Source organism: Gadus morhua, chromosome 23, assembly GCF_902167405.1.
Source record: "Gadus morhua chromosome 23, gadMor3.0, whole genome shotgun sequence".
Classification (NCBI taxonomy): Eukaryota; Metazoa; Chordata; class Actinopteri; order Gadiformes; family Gadidae; genus Gadus; species Gadus morhua.
In genome coordinates, this window is record NC_044070.1 from 4,957,468 (window position 1) to 4,977,838 (window position 20,371).

General features: G+C 43.5%; 1 long non-coding RNA gene and 13 other non-coding genes across 14 annotated transcripts; all 14 read right to left on the minus strand.

The window, feature by feature from the left end:
• Positions 1–226: 226 nt before the first annotated feature.
• trnap-agg (transfer RNA proline (anticodon AGG)) lies at positions 227–298 on the minus strand. Its single transcript has one exon. It is a non-coding gene; the product is annotated as a tRNA-Pro (tRNA).
• A 1,102-nt stretch (positions 299–1,400) lies between these two features.
• Positions 1,401–1,472, minus strand: trnap-agg (transfer RNA proline (anticodon AGG)). The gene has a single exon. It is a non-coding gene; the product is annotated as a tRNA-Pro (tRNA).
• Positions 1,473–2,586: 1,114 nt separating this feature from the next.
• trnap-agg (transfer RNA proline (anticodon AGG)) lies at positions 2,587–2,658 on the minus strand. Its single transcript has one exon. It is a non-coding gene; the product is annotated as a tRNA-Pro (tRNA).
• A 1,109-nt stretch (positions 2,659–3,767) lies between these two features.
• Positions 3,768–3,839, minus strand: trnap-agg (transfer RNA proline (anticodon AGG)). Its single transcript has one exon. It is a non-coding gene; the product is annotated as a tRNA-Pro (tRNA).
• A 1,110-nt stretch (positions 3,840–4,949) lies between these two features.
• Positions 4,950–5,021, minus strand: trnap-agg (transfer RNA proline (anticodon AGG)). Its single transcript has one exon. It is a non-coding gene; the product is annotated as a tRNA-Pro (tRNA).
• A 1,105-nt stretch (positions 5,022–6,126) lies between these two features.
• trnap-agg (transfer RNA proline (anticodon AGG)) lies at positions 6,127–6,198 on the minus strand. Its single transcript has one exon. It is a non-coding gene; the product is annotated as a tRNA-Pro (tRNA).
• A 1,114-nt stretch (positions 6,199–7,312) lies between these two features.
• On the minus strand, positions 7,313–7,384 carry trnap-agg (transfer RNA proline (anticodon AGG)). Its single transcript has one exon. It is a non-coding gene; the product is annotated as a tRNA-Pro (tRNA).
• Positions 7,385–8,489: 1,105 nt separating this feature from the next.
• On the minus strand, positions 8,490–8,561 carry trnap-agg (transfer RNA proline (anticodon AGG)). Its single transcript has one exon. It is a non-coding gene; the product is annotated as a tRNA-Pro (tRNA).
• Positions 8,562–9,675: 1,114 nt separating this feature from the next.
• Positions 9,676–9,747, minus strand: trnap-agg (transfer RNA proline (anticodon AGG)). The gene has a single exon. It is a non-coding gene; the product is annotated as a tRNA-Pro (tRNA).
• Positions 9,748–10,852: 1,105 nt separating this feature from the next.
• Positions 10,853–10,924, minus strand: trnap-ugg (transfer RNA proline (anticodon UGG)). Its single transcript has one exon. It is a non-coding gene; the product is annotated as a tRNA-Pro (tRNA).
• A 1,105-nt stretch (positions 10,925–12,029) lies between these two features.
• On the minus strand, positions 12,030–12,101 carry trnap-agg (transfer RNA proline (anticodon AGG)). Its single transcript has one exon. It is a non-coding gene; the product is annotated as a tRNA-Pro (tRNA).
• Positions 12,102–13,211: 1,110 nt separating this feature from the next.
• On the minus strand, positions 13,212–13,283 carry trnap-agg (transfer RNA proline (anticodon AGG)). Its single transcript has one exon. It is a non-coding gene; the product is annotated as a tRNA-Pro (tRNA).
• A 3,423-nt stretch (positions 13,284–16,706) lies between these two features.
• On the minus strand, positions 16,707–16,778 carry trnap-agg (transfer RNA proline (anticodon AGG)). Its single transcript has one exon. It is a non-coding gene; the product is annotated as a tRNA-Pro (tRNA).
• A 1,260-nt stretch (positions 16,779–18,038) lies between these two features.
• Positions 18,039–20,153, minus strand: LOC115537511 (uncharacterized). Its single transcript, XR_003974821.1, has 4 exons — positions 19,759–20,153; positions 19,578–19,688; positions 18,549–18,651; positions 18,039–18,179 (listed from the first exon to the last, which is right to left on the minus strand). It is a non-coding gene; the product is annotated as an uncharacterized LOC115537511 (long non-coding RNA).
• Positions 20,154–20,371: the final 218 nt, after the last annotated feature.

The following is a 20,371-nucleotide window of genomic DNA, read 5'->3' on the forward strand; positions in this document are numbered from 1 at the left end:
ACATGAAAATAGGTGTAGGTTGATGGCAACAAAGAATACCAGCCTACCAAGTAGACTGCCGGTTTTACACCGAATTCTGTGACCCACGAAAAGTGTGACCGCAGGGGGCGCTGTTGCATATTTTCTGCAATATCCACGAGTTTGGATATTTGAGATAATTTTAGGAATTGCGTTTTCAATACTGGGAATTAGTGTGCAACAACGATCTCATAATTAAACGTCAGCAGGGCTCGTCCGGGATTTGAACCCGGGACCTCTCGCACCCTAAGCGAGAATCATACCCCTAGACCAACGAACCACATAATCGCTTGGGTCAATTTTGTAGCTGGTCCAATGATAAACAATAGCTCGACCCCTTCTACAAAATTTGAGGTTCAAAACTTTGAGAGGTGTAGTGTTGTAGCGTTTTTTGCCGCCTACTTCCGGGGTATGGAGCCTCGCATAGTTCCAAACATCCATTCTACGGCGTTGGACATCATTCATTTCCATCGCTGGCCGCCGAGTAACTTCTGAGGTTCGAAAGGAAACACATTTTCATCTCTCCTTGACACGATGACGTTTTCTACAAAGGTTAAGGAAAAGAGGCATAACGAGGCATAAAGGAGGTTAGGAGATTTGACGATTCGTTGAGGCCTACTAGGTTCTATAAATCCCGGAAATTTGAACAAGTTAATCGCGACTTGGGTAGCACCAAGCCCCAACCACAGCGAGATATACCAGAGCCCTTCTACGAATATTATACATTCTCTGGATATACCAGCATCCAGTGCTGAAGTGACAAACATTGCAGTAGCACCGGGTGGCCACTACGAGGTGGTACCAAAAGGGAGCAATTCATCGTTGACTCGCATGTTAAACAGGCCGTTTTCACAGTCTTATTAAACCAATTTACAGAGTGGTCCAAAAAAAACATTCTAGTCAGTATGTTTAGTTCATATCTCCATGACAACACTGAGGCGGGTGATTATTTTTTTAGGAGGTTGCTTTTTATTTTATTGGTTGAAATGTATGAATATTTGGGGCGCGGGCTCTTGAGTGACAGCCAACTAATGTTGCTAATTCGGTGTACGTCACCTAGATGGGCGAATCTCATGCCCTTGTTTGGTTAAAGGAAATGAGGCGGAGTCAAACTATTTAGCTACGTTTGAATAACTAAAGTGTTTGGGGTAAACCTACATGAAAGTAGGTGTAGGTTGATGGCAACAAAGAATACCAGCCTGCCAAGTAGACTGCCGGTTTTACACCGAATTCTGTGACCCACGAAAAGTGTGACCGCAGGGGGCGCTGTTGCATATTTTCTGCAATATGCACGAGTTTGGATATTTGAGATATTTTTAGGAATTGCGTTTTCAATACTGGGAATTGGTGTGCAACAACGATCTCAAAATTAAACGTCAGCAGGGCTCGTCCGGGATTTGAACCCGGGACCTCTCGCACCCTAAGCGAGAATCATTCCCCTAGACCAACGAACCACATAAACAGGAATCGCTTGGGTCAATTTCGTAGCTGGTCCAATGATAAACAATAGCTCGACCCCTTCTACAAAATTTGAGGTTCAAAACTTTGACAGATGTAGTGTTGTAGCGTTTTTTGCCGCCTACTTCCGGGGTATGGAGCCTCGCATAGTTCCAACCATCCATTCTACGGCGTTGGACATCATTCATTTCCATCGCTGGCCGCCGAGTAACTTCTGAGGTTCGAAAGTAAACACATTTTCATCTCTCCTTGACACGATGACGTTTTCTACAAAGGTTAAGGAAAAGAGGCATAACGAGGCATAAAGGAGGTTAGGAGATTTGACGATTCGTAGAGGCTTACTAGGTTCTATAAATCCCGGAAATTTGAACAAGTTAATCGCGACTTGGGTAGCACCAAGCCCCAACCACAGCGAGATATACCAGAGCCCGTCTACGAATATTATACATTCTCTGGATATAACAGCATCCAGTGCTGAAGTGACAAACATTGCAGTAGCACCGGGTGGCCACTACGAGGTGGTACCAAAAGGGAGCAATTCATCGTTGACTCACATGTTAAACAGGCCGTTTTCACAGTCTTATTAAACCTATTTACAGAGTGGTCCAAAAAAAACATTCTAGTCAGTATGTTTAGTTCATATCTCCATGACAACACTGAGGCGGGTGATTATTTTTTTAGGAGGTTGCTTTTTATTTTATTGGTGGTTAAAATGTATGAATAATTTGGGGCGCGGGCTCTTGAGTGACAGCCAACTAATGTTGCTAATTCGGTGTACGTCACCTAGATGGGCGTATCTCATGCCCTTGTTTGGTTAAAGGAAATGAGGCGGAGTCAAACTATTTAGCTACGTTTGAATAACTAAAGTGTTTGGGGTAAACCTACATGAAAGTTGGTGTAGGTTGATGGCAACAAAGAATACCAGCCTGCCAAGTAGACTGCCGGTTTTACACCGAATTCTGCGACCCACCGAAAAGTGTGACCCCAGGGGGCGCTGTTGCATATTTTCTACAATATGCACGAGTTTGGATATTTGAGATATTTTTAAGAATTGCGTTTTCAATACTGGGAATTGGTGTGCAACAACGATCTCAAAATTCTTTCTCATTAGGGCTCGTCCGGGATTTGAACCCGGGACCTCTCGCACCCTAAGCGAGAATCATACCCCTAGACCAACGAACCACATTAACTAAAATCGCCTGAGTCAATATTGTAGCTGGTCCAATGATAAACAACAGCTCGACCCCTTCTACAAAATTTGAGGTTCAAAACTTTGACAGATGTAGCGTTGTAGCGTTTTTTGCCGCCTACTTCCGGGGTATGGAGCCTCGCATAGTTCCAAACATCCATTCTACGGCGTTGGACATCATTCATTTCCATCGCTGGCCGCCGAGTAACTTCTGAGGTTCGAAAGGAAACACATTTTCATCTCTCCTTGACACGATGACGTTTTCTACAAAGGTTAAGGAAAAGAGGCATAACCAGGCATAAAGGAGGTTAGGAGATTTGACGATTCGTAGAGGCCTACTAGGTTCTATAAATCCCGGAAATTTGAACGAGTTAATCTCGACTTGTGTAGCACCAAGCCCCAACCACAGCGAGATATACCAGAGCCCGTCTACGAATATTATACATTCTCTGGATATACCAGCATCCAGTGCTGAAGTGACAAACATTGCAGTAGCACCGGGTGGCCACTACGAGGTGGTACCAAAAGGGAGCAATTCATCGTTGACTCACATGTTAAACAGGCCGTTTTCACAGTCTTATTAAACCAATTTACAGAGTGGTCCAAAAAAAACATTCTAGTCAATATGTTTAGTTCATATCTCCATGACAACACTGAGGCGGGTGATTATTTTTTTAGGAGGTTGCTTTTTATTTTATTGGTGGAAATGTATGAATATTTGGGGCGCGGGCTCTTGAGTGACAGCCAACTAATGTTGCTAATTCGGTGTACGTCACCTAGATGGGCGAATCTCATGCCCTTGTTTGGTTAAAGGAAATGAGGCGGAGTCAAACTATTTAGCTACGTTTGAATAACTAAAGTGTTTGGGGTAAACCTACATGAAAATAGGTGTAGGTTGATGGCAACAAAGAATACCAGCCTGCCAAGTAGACTGCCGGTTTTACACCGAATTCTGTGACCCACGAAAAGTGTGACCGCAGGGGGCGCTGTTGCATATTTTCTGCAATATCCACGAGTTTGGATATTTGAGATATTTTTAGGAATTGCGTTTTCAATACTGGGAATTAGTGTGCAACAACGATCTCATAATTAAACGTCAGCAGGGCTCGTCGGGGATTTGAACCCGGGACCTCTCGCACCCTAAGCGAGAATCATACCCCTAGACCAACGAACCACATAAACAGAAATCGCTTGGGTCAATTTTGTAGCTGGTCCAATGATAAACAACAGCTCGACCCCTTCTACAAAATTTGAGGTTCAAAACTTTGACAGGTGTAGTGTTGTAGCGTTTTTTGCCGCCTACTTCCGGGGTATGGAGCCTCGCATAGTTCCAAACATCAATTCTACGGCGTTGGACATCATTCATTTCCATCGCTGGCCGCCGAGTAACTTCTGAGGTTCGAAAGGAAACACATTTTCATCTCTCCTTGACACGATGACGTTTTCTACAAAGGTTAAGGAAAAGAGGCATAACGAGGCATAAAGGAGGTTAGGAGATTTGACGATTCGTTGAGGCCTACTAGGTTCTATAAATCCCGGAAATTTGAACAAGTTAATCGCGACTTGGGTAGCACCAAGCCCCAACCACAGCGAGATATACCAGAGCCCTTCTACGAATATTATACATTCTCTGGATATACCAGCATCCAGTGCTGAAGTGACAAACATTGCAGTAGCACCGGGTGGCCACTACGAGGTGGTACCAAAAGGGAGCAATTCATCGTTGACTCGCATGTTAAACAGGCCGTTTTCACAGTCTTATTAAACCAATTTACAGAGTGGTCCAAAAAAAACATTCTAGTCAGTATGTTTAGTTCATATCTCCATGACAACACTGAGGCGGGTGATTATTTTTTTAGGAGGTAGCTTTTTATTTTATTGGTTGAAATGTATGAATATTTGGGGCGCGGGCTCTTGAGTGACAGCCAACTAATGTTGCTAATTCGGTGTACGTCACCTAGATGGGCGAATCTCATGCCCTTGTTTGGTTAAAGGAAATGAGGCGGAGTCAAACTATTTAGCTACGTTTGAATAACTAAAGTGTTTGGGGTAAACCTACATGAAAATAGGTGTAGGTTGATGGCAACAAAGAATACCAGCCTGCCAAGTAGACTGCCGGTTTTACACCGAATTCTGCGACCCACCGAAAAGTGTGAGCCCAGGGGGCGCTGTTGCATATTTTCTGCAATATGCACGAGTTTGGATATTTGAGATATTTTTAGGAATTGCGTTTTCAATACTGGGAATTGATGTGCAACAACGATCTCAAAATTAAACGTCAGCAGGGCTCGTCCGGGATTTGAACCCGGGACCTCTCGCACCCTAAGCGAGAATCATTCCCCTAGACCAACGAACCACATAAACAGAAATCGCTTGGGTCAATTTCGTAGCTGGTCCAATGATAAACAATAGCTCGACCCCTTCTACAAAATTTGAGGTTCAAAACTTTGACAGATGTAGTGTTGTAGCGTTTTTTGCCGCCTACTTCCGGGATATGGAGCCTCGCATAGTTCCAACCATCCATTCTACGGCGTTGGACATCATTCATTTCCATCGCTGGCCGCCGAGTAACTTCTGAGGTTCGAAAGTAAACACATTTTCATCTCTCCTTGACACGATGACGTTTTCTACAAAGGTTAAGGAAAAGAGGCATAACGAGGCATAAAGGAGGTTAGGAGATTTGACGATTCGTAGAGGCTTACTAGGTTCTATAAATCCCGGAAATTTGAACAAGTTAATCGCGACTTGGGTAGCACCAAGCCCCAACCACAGCGAGATATACCAGAGCCCGTCTACGAATATTATACATTCTCTGGATATAACAGCATCCAGTGCTGAAGTGACAAACATTGCAGTAGCACCGGGTGGCCACTACGAGGTGGTACCAAAAGGGAGCAATTCATCGTTGACTCACATGTTAAACAGGCCGTTTTCACAGTCTTATTAAACCTATTTACAGAGTGGTCCAAAAAAAACATTCTAGTCAGTATGTTTAGTTCATATCTCCATGACAACACTGAGGCGGGTGATTATTTTTTTAGGAGGTTGCTTTTTATTTTATTGGTGGTTAAAATGTATGAATAATTTGGGGCCCGGGCTCTTGAGTGACAGCCAACTAATGTTGCTAATTCGGTGTACGTCACCTAGATGGGCGTATCTCATGCCCTTGTTTGGTTAAAGGAAATGAGGCGGAGTCAAACTATTTAGCTACGTTTGAATAACTAAAGTGTTTGGGGTAAACCTACATGAAAGTTGGTGTAGGTTGATGGCAACAAAGAATACCAGCCTGCCAAGTAGACTGCCGGTTTTACACCGAATTCTGCGACCCACCGAAAAGTGTGAGCCCAGGGGGCGCTGTTGCATATTTTCTACAATATGCACGAGTTTGGATATTTTTAAGAATTGCGTTTTCAATACTGGGAATTGGTGTGCAACAACGATCTCAAAATTCTTTCTCATTAGGGCTCGTCCGGGATTTGAACCCGGGACCTCTCGCACCCTAAGCGAGAATCATACCCCTAGACCAACGAACCACAGAAACAGAAATCGCTTGGGTCAATTTTGTAGCTGGTCCAATGATAAACAACAGCTCGACCCCTTCTACAAAATTTGAGGTTCAAAACTTTGACAGGTGTAGTGTTGTAGCGTTTTTTGCCGCCTACTTCCGGGGTATGGAGCCTCGCATAGTTCCAAACATCCATTCTACGGCGTTGGACATCATTCATTTCCATCGCTGGCCGCCGAGTAACTTCTGAGGTTCGAAAGGAAACACATTTTCATCTCTCCTTGACACGATGACGTTTTCTACAAAGGTTAAGGAAAAGAGGCATAACGAGGCATAAAGGAGGTTAGGAGATTTGACGATTCGTAGAGGCTTACTAGGTTCTATAAATCCCGGAAATTTGAACAAGTTAATCGCGACTTGGGTAGCACCAAGCCCCAACCACAGCGAGATATACCAGAGCCCGTCTACGAATATTATACATTCTCTGGATATACCAGCATCCAGTGCTGAAGTGACAAACATTGCAGTAGCACCGGGTGGCCACCACGAGGTGGTACCAAAAGGGAGCAATTCATCGTTGACTCACATGTTAAACAGGCCGTTTTCACAGTCTTATTAAACCTATTTACAGAGTGGTCCAAAAAAAACATTCTAGTCAGTATGTTTAGTTCATATCTCCATGACAACACTGAGGCGGGTGATTATTTTTTTAGGAGGTTGCTTTTTATTTTATTGGTGGTTAAAATGTATGAATAATTTGGGGCGCGGGCTCTTGAGTGACAGCCAACTAATGTTGCTAATTCAGTGTACGTCACCTAGATGGGCGTATCTCATGCCCTTGTTTGGTTAAAGGAAATGAGGCGGAGTCAAACTATTTAGCTACGTTTGAATAACTAAAGTGTTTGGGGTAAACCTACATGAAAGTAGGTGTAGGTTGATGGCAACAAAGAATACCAGCCTGCCAAGTAGACTGCCGGTTTGACACCGAATTCTGCGACCCACCGAAAAGTGTGAGCCCAGGGGGCGCTGTTGCATATTTTCTGCAATATGCACGAGTTTGGATATTTGAGATATTTTTAAGAATTGCGTTTTCAATACTGGGAATTGGTGTGCAACACCGATCTCAAAATTCTTTCTCATTAGGGCTCGTCCGGGATTTGAACCCGGGACCTCTCGCACCCTAAGCGAGAATCAAACCCCTAGACCAACGAACCACATAAACCGAAATCGCTTGGGTCAATTTTGTAGCTGGTCCAATGATAAACAACAGCTCGACCCCTTCTACAAAATTTGAGGTTCAAAACTTTGACAGGTGTAGTGTTGTAGCGTTTTTTGCCGCCTACTTCCGGGGTATGGAGCCTCGCATAGTTCCAAACATCCATTCTACGGCGTTGGACATCATTCATTTCCATCGCTGGCCGCCGAGTAACTTCTGCGGTTCGAAAGGAAACACATTTTCATCTCTCCTTGACACGATGACGTTTTCTACAAAGGTTAAGGAAAAGAGGCATAACGAGGCATAAAGGAGGTTAGGAGATTTGACGATTCGTTGAGGCCTACTAGGTTCTATAAATCCCGGAAATTTGAACAAGTTAATCGCGACTTGGGTAGCACCAAGCCCCAACCACAGCGAGATATACCAGAGCCCGTCTACGAATATTATACATTCTCTGGATATACCAGCATCCAGTGCTGAAGTGACAAACATTGCAGTAGCACCGGGTGGCCACTACGAGGTGGTACCAAAAGGGAGCAATTCATCGTTGACTCACATGTTAAACAGGCCGTTTTCACAGTCTTATTAAACCAATTTACAGAGTGGTCCAAAAAAAACATTCTAGTCAGTATGTTTAGTTCATATCTCCATGACAACACTGAGGCGGGTGATTATTTTTTTAGGAGGTTGCTTTTTATTTTATTGGTGGTTAAAATGTATGAATAATTTGGGGCGCGGGCTCTTGAGTGACAGCCAACTAATGTTGCTAATTCGGTGTACGTCACCTAGATGGGCGTATCTCATGCCCTTGTTTGGTTAAAGGAAATGAGGCGGAGTCAAACTATTTAGCTACGTTTGAATAACTAAAGTGTTTGGGGTAAACCTACATGAAAGTAGGTGTAGGTTGATGGCAACAAAGAATACCAGCCTGCCAAGTAGACTGCCGGTTTTACACCGAATTCTGCGACCCACCGAAAAGTGTGACCCCAGGGGGCGCTGTTGCATATTTTCTGCAATATGCACGAGTTTGGATATTTTTAAGAATTGCGTTTTCAATACTGGGAATAGGTGTGCAACAACGATCTCAAAATTCTTTCTCATTAGGGCTCGTCCGGGATTTGAACCCAGGACCTCTCGCACCCTAAGCGAGAATCATACCCCTAGACCAACGAACCACATAAACAGAAATCGCTTGGGTCAATTTTGTAGCTGGTCCAATGATAAACAACAGCTCGACCCCTTCTACAAAATTTGAGGTTCAAAACTTTGACAGGTGTAGTGTTGTAGCGTTTTTTGCCGCCTACTTCCGGGGTATGGAGCCTCGCATAGTTCCAAACATCCATTCTACGGCGTTGGACATCATTCATTTCCATCGCTGGCCGCCGAGTAACTTCTGAGGTTCGAAAGGAAACACATTTTCATCTCTCCTTGACACGATGACGTTTTCTACAAAGGTTAAGGAAAAGAGGCATAACGAGGCATAAAGGAGGTTAGGAGATTTGACGATTCGTAGAGGCTTACTAGGTTCTATAAATCCCGGAAATTTGAACAAGTTAATCGCGACTTGGGTAGCACCAAGCCCCAACCACAGCGAGATATACCAGAGCCCGTCTACGAATATTATACATTCTCTGGATATACCAGCATCCAGTGCTGAAGTGACAAACATTGCAGTAGCACCGGGTGGCCACCACGAGGTGGTACCAAAAGGGAGCAATTCATCGTTGACTCACATGTTAAACAGGCCGTTTTCACAGTCTTATTAAACCTATTTACAGAGTGGTCCAAAAAAAACATTCTAGTCAGTATGTTTAGTTCATATCTCCATGACAACACTGAGGCGGGTGATTATTTTTTTAGGAGGTTGCTTTTTATTTTATTGGTGGTTAAAATGTATGAATAATTTGGGGCGCGGGCTCTTGAGTGACAGCCAACTAATGTTGCTAATTCAGTGTACGTCACCTAGATGGGCGTATCTCATGCCCTTGTTTGGTTAAAGGAAATGAGGCGGAGTCAAACTATTTAGCTACGTTTGAATAACTAAAGTGTTTGGGGTAAACCTACATGAAAGTAGGTGTAGGTTGATGGCAACAAAGAATACCAGCCTGCCAAGTAGACTGCCGGTTTGACACCGAATTCTGCGACCCACCGAAAAGTGTGAGCCCAGGGGGCGCTGTTGCATATTTTCTGCAATATGCACGAGTTTGGATATTTGAGATATTTTTAAGAATTGCGTTTTCAATACTGGGAATTGGTGTGCAACACCGATCTCAAAATTCTTTCTCATTAGGGCTCGTCCGGGATTTGAACCCGGGACCTCTCGCACCCTAAGCGAGAATCATACCCCTAGACCAACGAACCACATAAACCGAAATCGCTTGGGTCAATTTTGTAGCTGGTCCAATGATAAACAACAGCTCGACCCCTTCTACAAAATTTGAGGTTCAAAACTTTGACAGATGTAGTGTTGTAGCGTTTTTTGCCGCCTACTTCCGGGGTATGGAGCCTCGCATAGTTCCAAACATCCATTCTACGGCGTTGGACATCATTCATTTCCATCGCTGGCCGCCGAGTAACTTCTGAGGTTCGAAAGGAAACACATTTTCATCTCTCCTTGACACGATGACGTTTTCTACAAAGGTTAAGGAAAAGAGGCATAACGAGGCATAAAGGAGGTTAGGAGATTTGACGATTCGTTGAGGCCTACTAGGTTCTATAAATCCCGGAAATTTGAACAAGTTAATCGCGACTTGGGTAGCACCAAGCCCCAACCACAGCGAGATATACCAGAGCCCGTCTACGAATATTATACATTCTCTGGATATACCAGCATCCAGTGCTGAAGTGACAAACATTGCAGTAGCACCGGGTGGCCACTACGAGGTGGTACCAAAAGGGAGCAATTCATCGTTGACTCACATGTTAAACAGGCCGTTTTCACAGTCTTATTAAACCAATTTACAGAGTGGTCCAAAAAAAACATTCTAGTCAGTATGTTTAGTTCATATCTCCATGACAACACTGAGGCGGGTGATTATTTTTTTAGGAGGTTGCTTTTTATTTTATTGGTGGTTAAAATGTATGAATAATTTGGGGCGCGGGCTCTTGAGTGACAGCCAACTAATGTTGCTAATTCGGTGTACGTCACCTAGATGGGCGTATCTCATGCCCTTGTTTGGTTAAAGGAAATGAGGCGGAGTCAAACTATTTAGCTACGTTTGAATAACTAAAGTGTTTGGGGTAAACCTACATGAAAGTAGGTGTAGGTTGATGGCAACAAAGAATACCAGCCTGCCAAGTAGACTGCCGGTTTTACACCGAATTCTGCGACCCACCGAAAAGTGTGACCCCAGGGGGCGCTGTTGCATATTTTCTGCAATATGCACGAGTTTGGATATTTTTAAGAATTGCGTTTTCAATACTGGGAATAGGTGTGCAACAACGATCTCAAAATTCTTTCTCATTAGGGCTCGTCCGGGATTTGAACCCGGGACCTCTCGCACCCAAAGCGAGAATCATACCCCTAGACCAACGAACCACATTAACTAAAATCGCCTGGGTCAATTTTGTAGCTGGTCCAATGATAAACAACAGCTCGACCCCTTCTACAAAATTTGAGGTTCAAAACTTTGACAGATGTAGTGTTGTAGCGTTTTTTGCCGCCTACTTCCGGGGTATGGTGCCTCGCATAGTTCCAAACATCCATTCTACGGCGTTGGACATCATTCATTTCCATCGCTGGCCGCCGAGTAACTTCTGAGGTTCGAAAGGAAACACATTTTCATCTCTCCTTGACACGATGACGTTTTCTACAAAGGTTAAGGAAAAGAGGCATAACGAGGCATATAGGAGGTTAGGAGATTTGACGATTCGTAGAGGCCTACTAGGTTCTATAAATCCCGGAAATTTGAACAAGTTAATCTCGACTTGTGTAGCACCAAGCCCCAACCACAGCGAGATATACCAGAGCCCGTCTACGAATATTATACATTCTCTGGATATACCAGCATCCAGTGCTGAAGTGACAAACATTGCAGTAGCACCGGGTGGCCACTACGAGGTGGTACCAAAAGGGAGCAATTCATCGTTGACTCACATGTTAAACAGGCCGTTTTCACAGTCTTATTAAACCTATTTACAGAGTGGTCCAAAAAAAACATTCTAGTCAGTATGTTTAGTTCATATCTCCATGACAACACTGAGGCGGGTGATTATTTTTTTAGGAGGTTGCTTTTTATTTTATTGGTGGTTAAAATGTATGAATAATTTGGGGCGCGGGCTCTTGAGTGACAGCCAACTAATGTTGCTAATTCGGTGTACGTCACCTAGATGGGCGTATCTCATGCCCTTGTTTGGTTAAAGGAAATGAGGCGGAGTCAAACTATTTAGCTACGTTTGAATAACTAAAGTGTTTGGGGTAAACCTACATGAAAGTTGGTGTAGGTTGATGGCAACAAAGAATACCAGCCTGCCAAGTAGACTGCCGGTTTTACACCGAATTCTGCGACCCACCGAAAAGTGTGAGCCCAGGGGGCGCTGTTGCATATTTTCGACAATATGCACGAGTTTGGATATTTTTAAGAATTGCGTTTTCAATACTGGGAATTGGTGTGCAACAACGACCTGAAAATTCTTTCTCATTAGGGCTCGTCCGGGATTTGAACCCGGGACCTCTCGCACCCTAAGCGAGAATCATACCCCTAGACCAACGAACCACATTAAGTTAAATCGCTTGGGTCAATTTTGTAGCTGGTCCAATGATAAACAACAGCTCGACCCCTTCTACAAAATTTGAGGTTCAAAACTTTGACAGATGTAGTGTTGTAGCGTTTTTTGCCGCCTACTTCCGGGGTATGGAGCCTCGCATAGTTCCAAACATCCATTCTACGGCGTTGGACATCATTCATTTCCATCGCTGGCCGCCGAGTAACTTCTGAGGTTCGAAAGGAAACACATTTTCATCTCTCTTTGACACGATGACGTTTTCTACAAAGGTTAAGGAAAAGAGGCATAACGAGGCATAAAGGAGGTTAGGAGATTTGACGATTCGTAGAGGCCTACTAGGTTCTATAAATCCCGGAAATTTGAACAAGTTAATCGCGACTTGTGTAGCACCAAGCCCCAACCACAGCGAGATATACCAGAGCCCGTCTACGAATATTATACATTCTCTGGATATACCAGCATCCAGTGCTGAAGTGACAAACATTGCAGTAGCACCGGGTGGCCACTACGAGGTGGTACCAAAAGGGAGCAATTCATCGTTGACTCACATGTTAAACAGGCCGTTTTCACAGTCTTATTAAACCAATTTACAGAGTGGTCCAAAAAAAACATTCTAGTCAGTATGGTTAGTTCATATCACCATGACAACACTGAGGCGGGTGATTATTTTTTTAGGAGGTTGCTTTTTATTTTATTGGTTGAAATGTATGAATATTTGGGGCGCGGGCTCTTGAGTGACAGCCAACTAATGTTGATAATTCGGTGTACGTCACCTAGATGGGCGAATCTCATGCCCTTGTTTGGTTAAAGGAAATGAGGCGGAGTCAAACTATTTAGCTACGTTTGAATAACTAAAGTGTTTGGGGTAAACCTACATGAAAATAGGTGTAGGTTGATGGCAACAAAGAATACCAGCCTGCCAAGTAGACTGCCGGTTTTACACCGAATTCTGTGACCCACCGAAAAGTGTGACCGCAGGGGGCGCTGTTGCATATTTTCTACAATATGCACGAGTTTGGATATTTGAGATATTTTTAAGAATTGCGTTTTCAATACTGGGAATTGGTGTGCAACAACGATCTCAAAATTAAATCTCAGCAGGGCTCGTCCGGGATTTGAACCCGGGACCTCTCGCACCCTAAGCGAGAATCATACCCCTAGACCAACGAACCACATAAACCGAAATCGCTTGGGTCAATTTTGTAGCTGGTCCAATGATAAACAACAGCTCGACCCCTTCTACAAAATTTGAGGTTCAAAACTTTGACAGATGTAGTGTTGTAGCGTTTTTTGCCGCCTACTTCCGGGGTATGGAGCCTCGCATAGTTCCAAACATCCATTCTACGGCGTTGGACATCATTCATTTCCATCGCTGGCCGCCGAGTAACTTCTGAGGTTCGAAAGGAAACACATTTTCATCTCTCCTTGACACGATGACGTTTTCTACAAAGGTTAAGGAAAAGAGGCATAACGAGGCATAAAGGAGGTTAGGAGATTTGACAATTCGTAGAGGCCTACTAGGTTCTATAAATCCCGGAAATTTGAACAAGTTAATCTCGACTTCTGTAGCACCAAGCCCCAACCACAGCGAGATATACCAGAGCCCGTCTACGAATATTATACATTCTCTGGATATACCAGCATCCAGTGCTGAAGTGACAAACATTGCAGTAGCACCGGGTGGCCACCACGAGGTGGTACCAAAAGGGAGCAATTCATCGTTGACTCACATGTTAAACAGGCCGTTTTCAAAGTCTTATTAAACCTATTTACAGAGTGGTCCAAAAAAAACATTCTAGTAAGTATGTTTAATTCATATCTCCATGACAACACTGAGGCGGGTGATTATTTTTTTAGGAGGTTGCTTTTTATTTTATTGGTGGTTAAAATGTATGAATAATTTGGGGCGCGGGCTCTTGAGTGACAGCCAACTAATGTTGCTAATTCGGTGTACGTCACCTAGATGGGCGTATCTCATGCCCTTGTTTGGTTAAAGGAAATGAGGCGGAGTCAAACTATTTAGCTACGTTTGAATAACTAAAGTGTTTGGGGTAAACCTACATGAAAGTAGGTGTAGGTTGATGGCAACAAAGAATACCAGCCTGCCAAGTAGACTGCCGGTTTTGCACCGAATTCTGCGACCCACCGAAAAGTGTGAGCCCAGGGGGCGCTGTTGCATATTTTCTGCAATATGCACGAGTTTGGATATTTGAGATATTTTTAAGAATTGCGTTTTCAATACTGGGAATATGTGTGCAACAACGATCTCAATATTCTTTCTCATTAGGGCTCGTCCGGGATTTGAACCCGTGACCTCTCCCACCCTAAGCGAGAATCATACCCCTAGAACAACAAACCACATAAACTAAAATCGCTTGGGTCAATTTTGTAGCTGGTTCAATGATAAACAACAGCTCTACCCCTTCTACAAAATTTGAGGTTCAAAACTTTGACAGATGTAGTGTTGTAGCGTTTTTTGCCGCCTACTTCCGGGGTATGGAGCCTCGCATAGTTCCAAACATCCATTCTACGGCGTTGGACATCATTCATTTCCATCGCTGGCCGCCGAGTAACTTCTGAGGTTCGAAAGGAAACACATTTTCATCTCTCCTTGACACGATGACGTTTTCTACAAAGGTTAAGGAAAAGAGGCATAACGAGGCATAAAGGAGGTTAGGAGATTTGACGATTCGTAGAGGCCTACTAGGTTCTATAAATCCCGGAAATTTGATCAAGTTAATCTCGACTTGTGTAGCACCAAGCCCCAACCACAGCGAGATATACCAGAGCCCTTCTACGAATATTATACATTCTCTGGATATACCAGCATCCAGTGCTGAAGTGACAAACATTGCAGTAGCACCGGGTGGCCACCACGAGGTGGTACCAAAAGGGAGCAATTCATCGTTGACTCACATGTTAAACAGGCCGTTTTCACAGTCTTATTAAACCTATTTACAGAGTGGTCCAAAAAAAACATTCTAGTCAGTATGTTTAGTTCATATCTCCATGACAACACTGAGGCGGGTGATTATTTTTTTAGGAGGTTGCTTTTTATTTTATGGTGGTTAAAATGTATGAATAATTTGGGGCGCGGGCTCTTGAGTGACAGCCAACTAATGTTGCTAATTCGGTGTACGTCACCTAGATGGGCGTATCTCATGCCCTTGTTTGGTTAAAGGAAATGAGGCGGAGTCAAACTATTTACCTACGTTTGAATAACTAAAGTGTTTGGGGTAAACCTACATGAAAGTTGGTGTAGGTTGATGGCAACAAAGAATACCAGCCTGCCAAGTAGACTGCCGGTTTTACACCGAATTCTGCGACCCACCGAAAAGTGTGACCCCAGGGGGCGCTGTTGCATATTTTCTGCAATATGCACGAGTTTGGATATTTGAGATATTTTTAAGAATTGCGTTTTCAATAGTGGGAATTGGTGTGCAACAACGATCTCAAAATTATTCCTCGGTAGGGCTCGTCCACGATTTGAACCCAGGACCTCTCACACCCTAAGCGAGAATCATACCCCTAGACCAACGAACCACAATGACAGATATCGCTTGACACAATCCTGTAGCTGTTCCAATGATAAACAACAGCTCGACCCCTTCTACAAAATTTGAGGTTCAAAATTTTGACTGATGTAGCGTTGTAGCGTTTTTTGCCGCCTACTTCCGGGGTTTGGAGCCTCGCATAGTTCCAAACATCCATTCTACAGCGTTGGACATCATTCATTTCACACGATGACGTTTTCTACAAAGGTTAAGGAAAAGAGGCATAAGGAGGCATAAAGGAGGTTAGGAGATTTGACGATTCGTAGAGGCCTACTAGGTTCTATAAATCCCGGAAATTTGAACAAGTTAATCGCGACTGGTGTAGCACCAAGCCCCAACCACAACGAGATATACCAGAGCCCGTCTACGAATATTATACATTCTCTGGATATACCAGCATCCAGTGCTGAAGTGACAAACATTGCAGTAGCACCGGGTGGCCACTACGAGGTGGTACCAAAAGGGAGCAATTCATCGTTGACTCACACGTTAAACAGGCCGTTTTCACAGTCTTATTAAACCTATTTACAGACTGGTCCAAAAAAACATTCTAGTCAGTATGTTTAGTTCATATCTCCATGACAACACTGAGGCAGGTGATTATTTTTTTAGGTTGTTGCTTTTTATTTTATTGGTGGTTAAAATGTATGAATAATTAGGGGCGCGGGCTCTTGAGTGACAGCCAACTAATGTTGCTAATTCGGTGTACGTCACCTAGATGGGCGTATCTAATGCCCTTGTTTGGTTAAAGAAAATGAGGCGGAGTCAAACTATTTAGCTACGTTTGAATAACTAAAGTGTTTGGGGTAAACCTACATGAAAGTAGGTGTAGGTTGATGGCAACAAAGAACACCAGCCTGCCAAGTAGACTGCCGGTTTTACACCGAATTCTGCGACCCACCGAAAAGTGTGACCCCAGGGGGCGCTGTTGCATATTTTCTGCCATATGCACGAGTTTGGATATTTGAGATATTTTTAAGAATTGCGTTTTCAATACTGGGAATTGGTGTGCAACAACGATCTCAAAATTAAATCTCAGCAGGGCTCTTCCGGGATTTGAACCCGGGACATCTCGCACCCTAAGCGAGAATCATACCCCTAGACCAACGAACCACATAAACAGAAATCGCTTGGGTCAATTTTGTAGCTGGTCCAATGATAAACAACAGCTCGACCCCTTCTACAAAATTTGAGGTTCCAAACTTTGACTGATGTAGCATTGTAGCGTTTGTTGCCGCCTACTTCCGGTGTATGGAGCCTTGCATAGTTCCAAACATCCATTCTACGGCGTTGGACATCATTCATTTCCATCGCTGGCCGCCGAGTAACTTCTGAGGTTCGAAAGGAAACACATTTTCATCTCTCCTTGACACGATGACGTTTTCTACAAAGGTTAAGGAAAAGAGGCATAAGGAGGCATAAAGGAGGTTAGGAGATTTGACAATTCGTAGAGGCCTACTAGGTTCTATAAATCCCGGAAATTTGAACAAGTTAATCGCGACTGGTGTAGCACCAAGCCCCAACCACAGCGAGATATACCAGAGCCCGTCTACGAATATTATACATTCTCTGGATATACCAGCATCCAATGCTGAAGTGATAAACATTGCAGTAGCACCGGGTGGCCACTACGAGGTGGTACCAAAAGGGAGCAATTCATCGTTGACTCACATGTTAAACAGGCCGTTTTCACAGTCTTATTAAACCTATTTACAGACTGGTCCAAACAAAACATTCTAGTCAGTATGTTTAGTTCATATCACCATGACAACACTGAGGCGGGTGATTATTTTTTTAGGAGGCCGGTTTTTATTTTATTGGTGGTTAAAATGTATGAATAATTAGGGGCGCGGGCTCTTAAGTGACAGCCAACTAATGTTGCTAATTCGGTGTACGTCACCTAGATGGGCGTATCTCATGCCCTTGTTTGGTTAAAGGAAATGAGGCGGAGTCAAACTATGACGGGACAAACTAAGATTGCAACGCGCATAAGTTGGAACAACAGGTCTACCTGGATGCTACATCCATTTTATATACTATCCCCTTACGCTTATTTACTGATGAGCCGTTCGTAGTTGCTATGTTACCATATGTACTTGCTGAAGAAACGCAAATCGAAAACAGTTGGATGTACGGAAAGCGAAATGGGACAAACCTCACACCAGGCTGTGCTGCAGTAGTCTTCCAAGTTGATTTTAGCGTCACAACACAACTATAAATGTGTAGGCTACTGTTATGTTATTTATTACATTAAAGCAATAAATCTATGAAGGTATTTGTTAGACCATTCATTGTCAATATTTGCAAATGAATACGATTAAAGGACCAAAATAGGGGAAACAGTCTCCATCAATAATGTATTTATTACGGCTTGACAACGATTCCAAGTTTTAATCGCATAGTTTGGTGAGACAACTCGTGATGAAGGCATGCATAGCAGGCATAATTGCCCTCCATGGCTGGATTTCCTACACAACCTGTGTGAAACCACCTCAGACAGGCATCACACGCAATCTGAAAGAAAAAAGGTAGCATTAGGCTGATTTATAAATATGTGCAGGTTCATAGGGGCTGCACGCCAACAATACAGTATAATGTTACTTACCCAAGTAACTTTTTCCGTATTATCAAAGCTGTCTTCCTCCCCACAGAAATTACACAAGTTACTCAAGTCATCTACGAATTACGTAAGATAACTTTTTAAAAGAATTTGAAAGACACGGGATGCAAAGTCCAAATTAATAGGGTTAGGTAATATTATCCCTAATCCAGCCACTTGGTAGAGCGGTAGCACTCACGACCAACACGCTGATGACACGGGTTCAATCCTGACCTGTACTCTTATGAGGAATGCGCGTTGATTTAAAGATTTGAAGTGCTTACCAGATCCAGTCATGTTGGTGGTGGCTATTTCCCTCCTCAGGTCATCCAAGTTGGATGTTGGGAAATGTATTGAGCTTGACCCTTCCAGGATGTGTTCTGCAAACTGAAAGTGTGCGAGTGAGCCCTTCACAGGTCCCCCAATGTGTGATATAGCATATACCGATATGTAATTTTTGCCACGTCACATAGCCTAGGCCTACTTTTAAACCAAACACTCCGCAAGATGTTGTGTCCTCTTGGAGTGGATGAGTCAGTGTCACATGTCCATCTTGACACATTGACACAGAGTTTTCTCATCAGGGCGCTAAAGAAAAGTTAGTTAAGTTGTTACTAGTAAACAATTCAGTTACAGATGAACACCAATGTGACCAAATGTCACCGATGTGGGAAAATATAGGCTTGTTTACACTTTTTTTTCTTTGCTGCCGACTCTCCTAGAGAGTCAGCAAGAATACATATTTTTTCTGATGGATATATGGCCTTGGAAAAAAAAAAAATATGTAGGCCTATTCAAATCTTGATCCAGGGAAAAGTCCTGGGAACTCCTTTCTTTGTTACATACTTACAAGAAACCAATGGTGGCAGTCATTCACAATGCCAAGAATGCAGTTATAGGCAGAGGCATCCAGCTGAGAAACACATCCCAAATAATAACTTTCATGGGCTAATTATAGTCTCTATATCTGTCATTAAGCTCAGCTTTTCACCCAAATAACCCTCAAAATCACCTGTGTGATAACTGGTGGCTTGCACTTGCAGCACTGTAAAAAAAATAAACCCTCTGCTTTCAATCCTAGAGCCGTGACCAGCACCACCACCATCTTGTTTCAGCACACCTTCAGTTTTGGATTTATTTTCTGCCACATGGCTGTCGTCATCGCAAATGTGTCCACGTGGTAGGCCTTTGATGCCCCATGCTGCCTCACCATTAAACTGAGAAAAGTATTCATTACCTACATCAACATTAAAAAAAAGATTAATACTTTGTAGGTGACGCCATAATGCCTTTTAAAATCAAGGAACATGTACCTCACTCTCCAACTCTTGTCCAGGGCCCAGCTGGAAGAGGTCTTGGTAAAAGACCTTGTAGGCTCTTGAGTATAACATGGCTTTTGTTACCATTCCACGTGTCCATGATGCCTGTAACACAAAGGAACCTTAACAAACAGCGTTTTTAAATAAAGGCCATTGTTGGCTATGCATCACTTACGGCTACGCACAACGTCGTCCTCTGGGATGACCGGGTCCAGTGTGCTGGTGGCCAGAGACTGTATTGGTGAAGGTAATTGGAGAGAGGATGGAGCAGGTGGTGATTGGCAGGCAGTGGGGTGATAGGAGATGTCAAGAGGGGCCGGTAAAGGTGAATGTGCTGAGGGGATAGTGTCAATGAGGTTTTTTCAGAGGGGGTTCTTCATGTGGAGTTGGTGGTATCCTGTGAGGGATTTGAGGGGTGGGATCTGTGAAGGGTTTGGTTCGAACATAAAAGGTTCGAACATAAAAAAAAGGGGACAACCTGGTGGTGAGGTGCGCCTTCGTTCTTAGGCCAAACATGACTGCATCCAAGTAGCGGTTCCATGTGTTGGGCTTGTCCTCAACAAGTTTACAGAATGCTCTGTATAGGCACAAGGAAATTATTGTCATCAGTCATCATGGTTTTTAAAAATGTCACCAATTTTGTAGAAGAGCTACTATAGTAGCTCTTCTACAATCCATTTTGAATCATTTTCTAAGCAGCTTCACCTCTGAGTTATCCCATTCAAGTTTTCCACAAGACCATTTGTCTGTGGGTGATATGGAGCACATAGTACGGAAGAGGATTAGGG